This window comes from Falco punctatus (genome assembly GCF_963210335.1).
Source record: "Falco punctatus genome assembly, chromosome: 9".
NCBI classification, from domain to species: domain Eukaryota; kingdom Metazoa; phylum Chordata; class Aves; order Falconiformes; family Falconidae; genus Falco; species Falco punctatus.
The window spans coordinates 19,502,054-19,514,076 of NC_137589.1; the positions used below are offsets into that span (position 1 = coordinate 19,502,054).

The following is a 12,023-nucleotide window of genomic DNA, read 5'->3' on the forward strand; positions in this document are numbered from 1 at the left end:
AGCCCAGCCACCTTCAGAGAACATCACCCAGATATGCCATCAGGATTCATGCTATCCCACCCCAGAAACCAGACTGAGTCAGTGCCCTGGTGATCTCCATCTTCCTGCTTGTTTGTTTTCTAAAACAATCTAGATGAAAAAATAACCAGAAAAACTGATCATGTCTGCTCTGGCCAGGAAAACAAAAGCCTTGAAAAGGGGCAAGCACCTCAGTGTTCACCCAGGGGCATAATATCCTGGAAGAGTGAGAGCCTCAGGGTGCCTTGTGCCCAGCACCAGCTTGGGAAGATGCTGTGACCAACGCCGGGGGATCATCTGCAGCATCCAGCACAGGAAACCTGTTTCCAGCCATTTCTCCCGTTAAGATCAAACCCAAATATCGCAGGACTGATAATAAACGACATACACAGCCTGGGATGCTACTGCTTAACCTGTTGTTTCTGGGCATCTCACTAGCAGTCAGGTCACATCATGAGGCTTTTCTTTACACCTAAAAGAGTTATGAGGTTTTCCTCCTCCTCTCTTCCCCCAGTGAGAGCTGTGATTCTCAGCTCCAGGCACCGCAGCGTGCAGGAAAAGAGTAAATATCCCCAGCCCTGCGATAACATCTCCAGAGCTGGCAAGGAAGAAAGGAGCCCACTCCCTTAGTCACCCTTGGCAAGGAGCAGTGCTGCACGGAGAGAATCAGAGAATTCCAAGAGGTAAGGAGAAGAAGAAAAAAATAATCAGATGCATCAAGAAAACAACACGACCAAGCTGCCTCCCAAGCAAAAGTCAGCGAGGGAAAAAAACACACGAGGTCAGTCGTTTAAAATCCATTTAGGAAAATTGACTTTCCATTTCCATTTAACACAGCACTAAGGGAGAGCGGTAGGACATTTGTCATAATCCATTAACTGCTCTTTTGGAAACAATGAATTAAACTCCGGGCTAATTTCTCTCTCGCTCTGGCTGGCTCTTCCTCACCTCTCCACTGCTGGCCATTTCCTCCCCCATCTCATTTGCAGACCTGTAATTTTCCCAGGGCCACGTTGCAGACAGGGGGATGGAGGTGTGAGGAGGTGCAAGCCCCCCCCCCCTCCCCGAACAGTCCCACACTTATCCCTGTGCTCACATCAGGCCACTGGTCCTGCTCCCCTGTCCTGCTGAGCAGCCTCTTACCTGTATCACAGCAGTAAATAACACTTTTTTTTCTTTTTCAATTTACTATTCAATTTTGTATCCACTGAGTTGTTGTTTTCTTGGTTGTTTGTTTTTCTTTTTTTTTTTTTAAAACCACTTCAATGCCACAAATCTAAATTTGCTGGCAAAGGGGCTGGCAGGAGATAATCCAGCTGGCAACAGAGGCAGCCAGCAAAACTTCACTCATGGGCTCATGCAAAAATCTCTCCAAAATGATGCTCTCTGCATCCCTGCAGTGTGCAGCCTGTGAAGTCGGACCCGAGCTCAGCAGTTGGGAAAGGGCGCAGGTAGCGTGGGCTGCACAACACCCTCCAACAACCACTGGTGCAATGCCTGGGGTGATCATCTGCCACCCATCCCCAGGACAGGGGTGGCTCCCCCCTGCCAGCTCTGTCCCAAGCCAGCCTCTGTCCCCGTCAGACACCACTGAGGGCAGTGGTAAAGATGGTATTTACTCCAAGATATACTATCCCTGGCCATAATGTGGGCCTGAAACTCCTCATTAAGTTTTTCTGCATCTGCATTCTGCCAGCTGCTTTTTATTTCTTTTCTTTCTTCCTTTTTTCTGTGCCTCACCCCCCACCTCCCCTCCCCAGTCCAGGTCTAACACCCCAGGATACAAGTGAGGAGTCCTGCAGCCCACCCAGCACCATAAGGGTGACCCACAAAGACCCAACGCCCCTGAAGAAGCCAAGTTTTGGAAGGACCTTCCCTTATGGGGGTGACACCCCAAAGTGCAAGTGTCCCCTGACCCAAAACAGTGGGCAAGGAGAGGTCCTCCTCCAGCAGCCAACACTAAAGATGCATTTTCTCCCACCCCACCACCATTTTGGTGATGCTGTAAGAGACTCAGCCATCTGAGGGGATCTGGGAGTGGGGATAGGGTATCATGACCTGACAGGGATGAAAAACGCAGATTTGTGACTCACCCATAATCATCTGCAGGAGGAGTCACTGTGGTCCCCCAGCACAGGGTGAGGGGCTGAACCACCACCAGTGGTACAGAAAATCCACCACCCTCCCACCACCGGGTCCCATCCAGCCTCTTGCGCCAAGACGGGACATGCCCAAATCCGTGCTGGTACTCTCAAGCTCAGCGCTTCAGGTTTCTTTTCCAAGGGGGCACAGTGACTTTGGGGACAAGGGTGGTGGAACAGGATTGATCAGCCCAGCCCCAGCCAGACTCCGGTATCTGCTTTTGCCTCCAGCATCTGCTTTCAGTGACTATAAAAACCTGCTCAGTTTAAGGTCTGAACCCCAAAAACCCAGACCTCTAAAGACAGGAGCATCCTGGCTGCTGGGGAAGTTTAAATTGTGCAAACTCACAACAGCTGAGAGTTTTATTTCTGGCCAAGAGACATCTGGGGCCAAAAAAGCAGCTCTAACAGGAGACAGAGGAAAAAATGATGGGCTTTTCGTGGCATACTCTTAACCAGGGCTGTGCCGCAGAGCCCCAACGCCACAACTCCCCCAGGCTCCTGTCTGCTCATGGATGGGAGCAAAGCAAGGCGGAGGCTGATTTCTCCATCCAGAAACCAGCCCTGTGCAGTCAAAGTAAAGCATTTGCAGCTGGGCAGGCTGTTTGGCTCCAGCATGATATAGCCACTAGTATTTAAATGCACTGGGGAAGAATTAAGGCAGAGGAACAACAGGGACTGTGGATGAGAAAAGGGAGGAGAAGCATGCTGGGCACATTTATCATAAGCCATCAACCCAGCCTTTCATCCCCTATCCTGACACCCGGCCACCCGCCGCATGGGAAACCTCTTGCTCTGCTAACGATCGTGGCAGGGCCCCCCCCAAATCCACATATAGTCGGTGGGGGGGAAAGCATGCCTGCCTGTGCTCTGTGGAGGAACGACTGCTGCTTTCAGCTGCCCTGATCATCCAGCAGCAATTGCAAAATATAAAAAAAAACCCCAGCCCCTTCCCAATGGTGCAACACCATCAGCTCCATGTGGTCCTTCCTCCCTAGGACAGGAGGGCAAATAGCTGCAGCACAGCCAGGATGAGGTGCTGTCAGTGCCAGGATTAAAAAAGTGGAGGATGGAGAGCCTAGGAAATGCTTTGGTCTGCTCTGGTGCAATAAGGACATCGATAAATGGCCCTGTAAAGGCAGGAGAGGGTATCCTCTGCTAGGACAACCCCTCCCTGCAATGGTCTTGCATAACACTACTATAATAATAATATTATGGTTGCATCGCATATGTAAGAAACCTTGCAAGAAGCAGGACTCTGGCTTTTCCAGGCTAGGCAGCCAACCTCAGGCTGGGGGTATGCACTAGGACATTCAGACAGTGTTAATGCTAGTGAAGACCTTTTGTCAGCAGGAGGGTTCACAGGGGTGCTTGCAAGGAGCTGGCCATAAGCATCACCCTGGCGAAGGGATGCTTTAACCCACATGTGCCCAGGGGTCTCTTCTGCTTTGCCCAACGCTGCTCTGATCCCATCTGAGGTGACAATTCGGCCCATGGGCTGCAGGAGCAGCACACGAGAAAGAGACAGTTTTGCATGCGAAGCCAGGGAAGGACCCCTGCACAGCCGGGATTTCCAGTACTGCAATCAGACAAGCAATAAAACTCTCAGCAGCGACAAACTAATAAATATTTGAGTGTGCTGCACTGACTGTAATCATCATTTCCCTGGCAGACATCTACAGGGGTTTCCCATCTGCCGGCTTCCCCCTTTCCCGCTGGAGGTGGCTGCCGGCTTCCCAGCTCCCTTTTGGGATTTTTTTTTTTTTTTTTAAATCCCAGGCTGTTGCCATCCCACAGTCTCACACTACTTGGAGCACGCAGTCAGGTGCTGTGACACGAAGTGCTATGGGACAGGCTAGAGCAGCAACTTCAGCACTGATCGGTATTTTCGGGGAGGAGAGGCAAGGAAGGGGGCAGCTCAGGGCTCGAGCCATAGGACTAAACCCTGAAGCCCCAAGGATGATCCGTGGTAGGAGCAGCGGGATGGAAAAGGGCGGAGGGGAACAGGCACCCTTGCCTGCCTTCCTCCCCAGCCTCCTCTCCCCTGTCCCTCATCACACATTTTAATCTGATGAGGCTGAGCTGGATTATCGGCAGCATCTGTTCCCTGGGGGGTGACTTGCAGATGTTTGCAGCCAGCGTTTGCAGCTTGGTGGAAGATCAGTGACCCCAACCAACGACTCAGCCCCACCAGCCTGCACTGGGAGCAACACTGGAGCCAGGGCCGAGCATTAACCACCCCTACAATACCCCAAACACACAGCACAAGGAATGATCAGCCCAGAAAGCAATTCCTCTTGCAGCAATGGCCAAGCAAACCTCTGCAGGAAAGCGTTAAAATCCTCTCTTCTGCAATTGTTATCCCTCCAAATATTTGGAAGATTACAGGAGCATTAGCAGCAGCGAGCTAGGTGCCCATCACCCACAGCCACGCATCCCTCCCCTCAGCACCGGGCAGGCAGGAATGCGATGTAAGGATTAAGCAAGGATGCCTGGGTTTCTCCAACTAAATCTCAGTGTCGGTGGGCACTTAACCCCTTCTGCCTCCACATCCCCCCATTCACGCCTATGTTGGGGCGAGCACAGTTTTGGGCAAAGGCCTGAGAGGCAACAGTTAAACTCATTCCCAACTGCCCGGTGGGTAGAAATCCTCTGGTAGAAGGAGGGGAAAAAAAAAAAAAAAAGTAACAGCTTATCTCCAGTGCCGGAGGAGAGCTGCCTGCGTTCCCAATCCCCCAGCGGGGATGGGGACAGCTCTGGCTCCACACACCAGGCTGGTGGGTATGCTCCAGCCACTGGCTTGCCTAGAGGAGGTGTCTGAAAGGCTGGAGCGGGGCTTTCCCCCCACTCTAAATCCCCTCTCCTATTGCCTCCAGGGGAAATGTAAAGACAGACTCATGTAGGGATTAGCACTGTTGCCATTGAAGCTCCGGCAAATTCCAATGCTGGCGCTTCAGCATCGGCATGGCTCACTCCCATGCCAGAATACCTGCCGGACTGAGAACACCCTTGCTACAAGCCCTGAAGGCATTCCCACCCTAGCAAGGGTCATCACGTGGGATGTAGTCCTCATCCCACCACATTTCAGTTCATCCCCTGAGCTCAGAGAACAGGCCTGCCCTGTTCCCAAGGGCTTCCTACCACAGAGTGCCGCCTTGGGATAATTACAGGTCCAGCAGTAAAACATAGTACAGCTTTTCCTCCTAAAGGCACCCTGACGCATCCTCTCTCTCCAAAACATTATCCTTTCTTCCCAGAGCATCCCATTCTCCTCCCTGCTCTGCTCTCCATCGCACAAATCCCGCACACCAGCATGGTCCTGCAACATGAAGCACCCCAACATGGGGCTCCACTGCTGAGGAGATGTTGGCAGCTAGTGGCATCTTCAAAGACAAATCCTCCATGAGGCTGGGCAGTGCCATGCAAAGCCACAGCCCACTGCCCCTTCTCTGCGGACATGTCGCATGGCATGCAAAGCGGGGAGAAAGGAGGATGACCCAAAATAAAGGCTGTCATTGAGGATGGGTTTGGAAGATTTGAAGCCACTTGGCACCAAGTGGAGCTCTCTCCCTGCTGCCTCCTTACACAGAGCCCACAAATTCTTGTGCCCTTGAAACACTCTGAATTGTTAAGAGCAGGTTTAGACACAAGCAGGGAAGCGCTGATGAAAGTGAGACGCTGGGAATGTAACAGGCCCTTGGCACTGCCGTCCCGAGGGCTGCAGCTTGCTGATGTAACCCCCCGGCCTCATTAACTCAGCATGGCGCTCATTAACCTTTCCGAGGGGATGGGATGGGACAGTCCCAAGCTGCCTGCAGAGGCCAAAAAACTGAGCATGGAGCCTTCAGGGGTAGCAATGAGAAACGCGGGTACCTGGCATCTCATCACCAGCCTAGAGCAAGGCTGGATTTTGAGGTCAAAAAGCTGTGGGAATGTCCAGCCACTGGTATCCTCATGGGGTGGCATCTGACACCTCCCTCAAGCACATGCAATAGTAAATCAGCTGAGGCTGGACCAAAAATACACAGCACACAATACGTTGCCATGTTCAGCCCTCCCTACCAGCACTGTGCTGGGGTCTGCAAGAAGGTGTTGCTCCACCTTGGGGTCATGCATTTATAGGGTCTTCCTCTCTGCCCTCCAAAGAAGTGGAGTCCACCCGTCCTGCTCCCACCAGCTGGGAAAGCACCTGCGAGCCTGGCTGCATGGGCTGCATTTGGGGAAACCCCCTCATATGGAGCAGCACAGACAGACCGACATGCTGCTGCCACGGCCCCTTGTCCCCCTCCACGCAACACAACAGAGCCTCCCTACTCTCACCAATCTTCTATTCATAACTAAATTTGGAAAGAACCGCTTAACCTTTTCTGCCACACATCTCTGCCTGACAAACAGGCTTATTTTCCCCCACTGACTGCCCTCTCCCAGGAGTTTCACAGTCCCTTTGCATCCCCTTCCTGCCAAAGTGGCATCACCCCCCAGGGTAAATCCAGCCTCGAGTGAGCCCAGTCCCTCCATCCCATCACCTCCAGCTGATCGAGGACCCCACTCAGCCTGGGACAGACAGACAACCAGGACAGACAGACAATTTCCAGCAGTTGGGTGAGCAGTTTTCCCTGCCTGGCAGCAGGCAAACATTATAATTAGAGAACATTCCTCCCCAGCGTGGGTAATGAGGGGGTGTACCCAGCCAGCCCTAATTACACCCTTGGAAAAAAATAAGCAGATTCCTCTACCAGCCAAATGAAAAGCCTGCAGCTGGCCTCCCTCACCGCACACCTTTATTAAACCAGGACTGGACAGGGAGGGGAAAAAAGAGACCAGAAAGCAAAGGCTGTGCTGAAAAAAAGGTGAGAAGAAGGAGCTGGGCAGCATCAGGGATGTTTTTGCATGCAACAGCCTTATTGATCAAAAACCACTTCACCTGACCAAAATAAAACAAAATAATCTCTTTAGCTAAATCCCCAGGTCATACTTTTGCAAAGCAACCCAAAAGAAAAACCTAAAAGCAGGGTGCCCTCACATGGGGCATCCCACCCGAGCATCCCTGTGCTACTGCAAGCCACGGCTAAGAGGATCCAACCCAAATCCCAACCACCACCATCTCCAGAGAAGAAACACCCAGGCTCTGGCAGCAACTTCCCCTGCTGGGAGTTCGGAGGAGAGAGATTTATCTTGTTGATTATGCATTATGCTGGAGTATTTATGGAGCCACTACTCTTTTGTTTATCTTTATGATTATGATAATCAAAGGCGAAGCCTCCTGAGAAGTGTAAACAGCTGAGATCCCTTATGGTACAAACCTCTTCATTTTTCATTATATAGATTTATAACACGATGCAGGCAGATTGGAGTAAATTGTTCGTTATTTCAAGTTTTAACAGAGCAGAGCTGTGAGCCTCGGTGAATCCCCGTAAATACCCACAGAAAAGAGAATGAATTAAGACAGACAGACAGACAGAAAATAGGAGGAATTATGTAGCAAATCCTTGTTACGCTCTATTGTGCTCACTTCTTTTGTGCTATTTTATACATTTCCTTCAGGGAAGCAGCTATGTTTGAAAACTATCTCCAAATTTCATCTAGCACTGATTCTTGTTATGGGCACGGACAATTTTCTTTGTGCTATTTTAATTCCATTGTAGCGGTACTCTGGTATAGTTTGTTCTGTTTACTGAGCTACAGCGTTATTTTTAATGGATATAATAATTATAAGAACTTTTATTTATTTGCTATGGCTCATAAAAGAAAAAAGCCAGCAGCGGATAATGCGGTAATACGCTGTTTATTCACATGTATGGCATGTACTGTTTCTGTTGTGAAAAGAATAATAATTTCAACAAGAAAAGAGAGAAGGGAAAAGAAAACAAGGAACAAACAAGGACTTGTTGCCCCAGTTAATGCCAGAAAGTCCAAGGAATTATTAATTATCATTCAAACTGCAGTAAACCAAGTGCAAGATGCAATCTCTCCCTGGAAAAAACATAAAATAAAAATCTCCTGATCAAATGAGCAATGCAGTTTTAAAATGCTAACTCCGTGAGAAAGAAAGTTGCCAGTTTTACAGACAGAAAGCTATTTCCCTTTCGCCCAAATTACATACATATTTAAAAATGTAAATTCCCCAGCATTCCCCTTGACAGTGCAATTTCCAGGCGGCTGTTTTGCAATGGTTTTCTTTTTTCCCCCTTAACGTGCAAATCCGGAGGCGACTGCTTTGGCTTCGGGCATGAAAAGCAACTTTAAACGGCAGCAAGCGGGGCTGCAAACCACCCGGTGCTCCTGGGGAAGAGAAAGATGCTCTGTGCTGCCCACCGGGCATCCATCCAGGCTCCAAGCACCCCTGCCCGGACACACACATCACTGGGGGCTGCAAGCCCGGGGGGGAGCAGGTTTTGCCCCCTGAACATCCAGATGCCAAACAATGAGTGGTAACAACCCAGCCATGCCCTCTAGAAGTGGCTCACAAGGTCTGATGGTCCTAGGTGGCACTTCTGTGCCAAAATCCAGAGAAGGAGGGCTGTGCATGTCCCACCCCAAGGAAGCTGATGCAGGAAGCAAGGGATGGCATGAGCCCAACCAGGTAAAGCAAAACGTTTAGGCAGCTGACTGCAAAGAAGGGAAGAGCAGTACAATACGAGAAAGCTTTCTTTCATCACCATTTTTTGTCTTTTTCTCACCCACTCTCCTCCCTAGTAGCTCCTGCAAGCCCTGGGAAGCCAAAGCCGGCTGGAAGGATGCTCCCCGCTGCCTCCAGCCAGACTCTCCGCAGGCCCCTCGCCAGATGCTGCCCTACTTTCCTCAACGCTTTTCCCACCCTTCTCCCACAGCTCGCTCGGTGGCAGGCGTGGGCTGGGAGCACCAACCAACTCCCCAGCACCCACAGCACCCATTCCCCGTGCCAGGGCTCTCACCGCCAGACCCACTAGCCGGGGTCATCTCCCACCACATGGGCCACCCAAATTCAATAGAGGAAGGTGCTTAGTGCAATGCTGCATTGATTTTAAATCATTTTAATAATTACATTATTTTTTAGTTATAAAAAGCCCCACCACCAACAAAAGGTCTATTTGATGCCCCAAATTCCCTGTTAATTCAACTGGGGGAGGAACACCACAAGAGCAGCTGATTAAGGTCCCTTTATTAAACAGTCTTTAAAGTTGCCCTTAATCTTTCAGATTTGTTGCTATGAAAAAAAACCCAAACCAACAGAAACCCCCCCCACCACAAACGGAGGCTGGAAACATTTTGCTTTTCATTGTCCTTTCCCCGCCCTTTTCTTCCCTTCTCATTTTACTATGACAATAAGGGACACGCAGAAGGAAAAAAAAGGGGGAGGAGGAGAGCAGGGATAGAAAAAGGTTTAGAAAAAAAAATAATCCCTGCTGATGTTGAGTATCAAATATTAAGACTTTTCTCTCCCCCCTCTTTCAGCAATATCCCTATAAAAAATAAAAAAAAGAAACAATCAGCAAGACTAGCTTAGAGGACAAGGCTACCCCATCCCCCTGCCTCTCTTATACTTTACTCCCTGCAGCCAAGAGCAGGTAGGAGAGCAGGTACCCGAGACCAGAGCTTGGCTTTCCCATCACAGTACAGAGAGGTCTCCGGCCGGTTGCAAAAGGATTTTAGCAATTACCTTGATTAGTTGTATTCCTTTCCCTCTAAACCCGGGAGCCAGCTGGGCTCCTAGCACTTCACACCTGCTTTTACAGAGAGCAAAAAACCAAGAACTGATTAAAGCTGGGAGGGTTTTTTGGTTTTTTTGGTTTTTTTTCTGGTGGGTGCCTACTTTTGGTGCCTGCCATCGCTGCCTCCCCGTCTGCACACCCCATGCTCCAGTGGAAGGAAACTCCTACAAAAAACAAAGCCTTTTCCCTCACGCTTCCATTCCCACCAACAGGCAAGGTGGGAAGCCTTCACAAGCTTCCTAACGTTGTTTGGCACCTTCCTCCCCTCCTCTCCCCATGCTCCCTGGCATTTAAATACCATGGGACCCCAAGCTGCCAAAGCCAGTTTCTTCCTTTCTCACCACCGGGAATTTCCACCTTTTCTTCTCTGGACACAGACCATGTTCCACAGCGCTGAGTTTCTCTTTCCTCCCTTTGTCCTTCAGCACGTAAGCTCCCGCTCTGCCCCACAGTCCAAACCACGACTCCCAGGTGGACCAGCCTCCCTGCAAGCATCCTCCCCTTCTCAGCGTAGGTATTGTTTGGCACTGGAGATGCCAGGACTGGAAATGCCCCGGCTTTAGGAGTCCGTGCCACCCCACATGGCAGCTGCACCCCACTGACTCTGCAACCTGTATGGACCTACATGTAGTAATACACCGACACACAAGTCACGCACCCTCCCATGCCTTCCCCTCCCTCCCTCCTCACTTGGTGCTACCAGACCCCAAGGTGTTGACAAAAATGTCCCTAAAAAATTAGGATGCTTGCTAGCAAGGTGCAATGCTACCAAATTAAATAAAGTCTGGGACACTGAATCCAGAGATTTTATGGTCACAAATGCACTGAGCTTCTCCAACCTCAGAACTGGAGCATGGCTAGGACAGATACAGGGCACCCAAGGCATAGCCTTAGTCAAGCTAGCAGTGAAACGGCTCTTGCAGGTCTCAGAGGCAACTCCAAGGGATGTGCAGCAAGACAGAGGGACCAGAGGTGGTCCAGAAAGGTCTCAAGGGAACAGGGGCAAAGGATCATGCATATTGAGCATCAAGCGCATGGCACATGGAAAAAGCAGGAAAAAAACACTGTGCCCTCCAACCTTGTCCTCTTCTCCTCTCCATCCCTCAGCGGCTTCATTTCCATAAGTGATTTGCACTAATTGCTTTAAATATGGCCATGCTGTTGGTAATCAGAGTCATTAAGTGACCTCTGCTCTGGGAGGGCAGGCAGGGCTTGTGCAGAGCCCTGCACCCAGAGCCATGGGCCAGCCTCCCCGCAGAGCAGGGCATGCTCCCATATCCCCGGCATGCTGCAGTTAGGAGCTCAGCTCCAATTTGCTCTTCCCTGGAGCCCAATCAGTAAACAGCCTCCCTCTTGCCTGATGCCCACGCCACAGCAGGCATGGATCCTGATGACGTCTGGCTGCCCCTGCCCTGGCTGGACTAGCTGCTTGTAATGCCGTGGCACTGTGACTTGGCCACCGTGGCTGCCAGCAAGTCCGGGCTACTGGTGATCAGGCTGGGTGCAAACCAGCCATGGACAAGCATCTGAAATACCCCAAATCTTCCCCAAATGGTATTTCTGAATGCAGAAAAATAGGTATCGCCCCATCTCTGTCCTGGCGCAGGGTAACCGGATGGAAGAGCCAGCTGTCACCACCCAAGGGACACTGGCCTCTAAGGCTTAGTGTCCCCACAGCGCCCACGGATGGCTTTAGCTTGCTTCGGCCAAGGGGCTTAGCCTCAGAAATCCCCTACTGCCCTGTGCTGTGACTCCCAAATTAACCCTGTCCTCACCAAGGAACATGTCCACCACCATGTGATGTGTCCAGCCCGGGCCAGGTGGCTTGTCTATAGGCAAGGCTTAAGCCAGAGCTTGCAATGCACGCCCTGGCCAAGGAGGCAGCAAATGAGGTTGAGGATCCTCCCCACTCCTAGACAGACAAGCTTTCCTGGAAGCATGCTGAGCTCTTCCAGTTTAGCCCCCCAGTGCCTACAGGAGCCCACAAACAGTATTCTTCAGTGCCAGCAAGCAGCAATCATAAAATGCAGACCCATACAGTGACACAGCCCTTCTGGTTGAATTCAAAGCCACAGTTTAGTCTCAAATCTAGTGCTAAGTATAAGCTAGAACCTCCTAAGGACAGTGTTGCTTGTAGCCGAGGTCAGAAGGGTACATTTAGGTTTGCTTCATA

At 50.7% G+C, this 12,023-nt stretch overlaps 2 protein-coding genes across 6 annotated transcripts in view; both read right to left on the reverse strand.

Annotated features, from left to right (window-relative positions):
* Window positions 1-12,023, reverse strand: part of SLC29A3 (solute carrier family 29 member 3) — a 174,405-nt gene that overhangs the window by 33,556 nt on the left and 128,826 nt on the right. The gene's annotated exons all lie outside the window — the stretch shown is intronic.
* UNC5B (unc-5 netrin receptor B) overlaps window positions 1-12,023 on the reverse strand; it is a 94,722-nt gene that overhangs the window by 18,057 nt on the left and 64,642 nt on the right. The gene's annotated exons all lie outside the window — the stretch shown is intronic.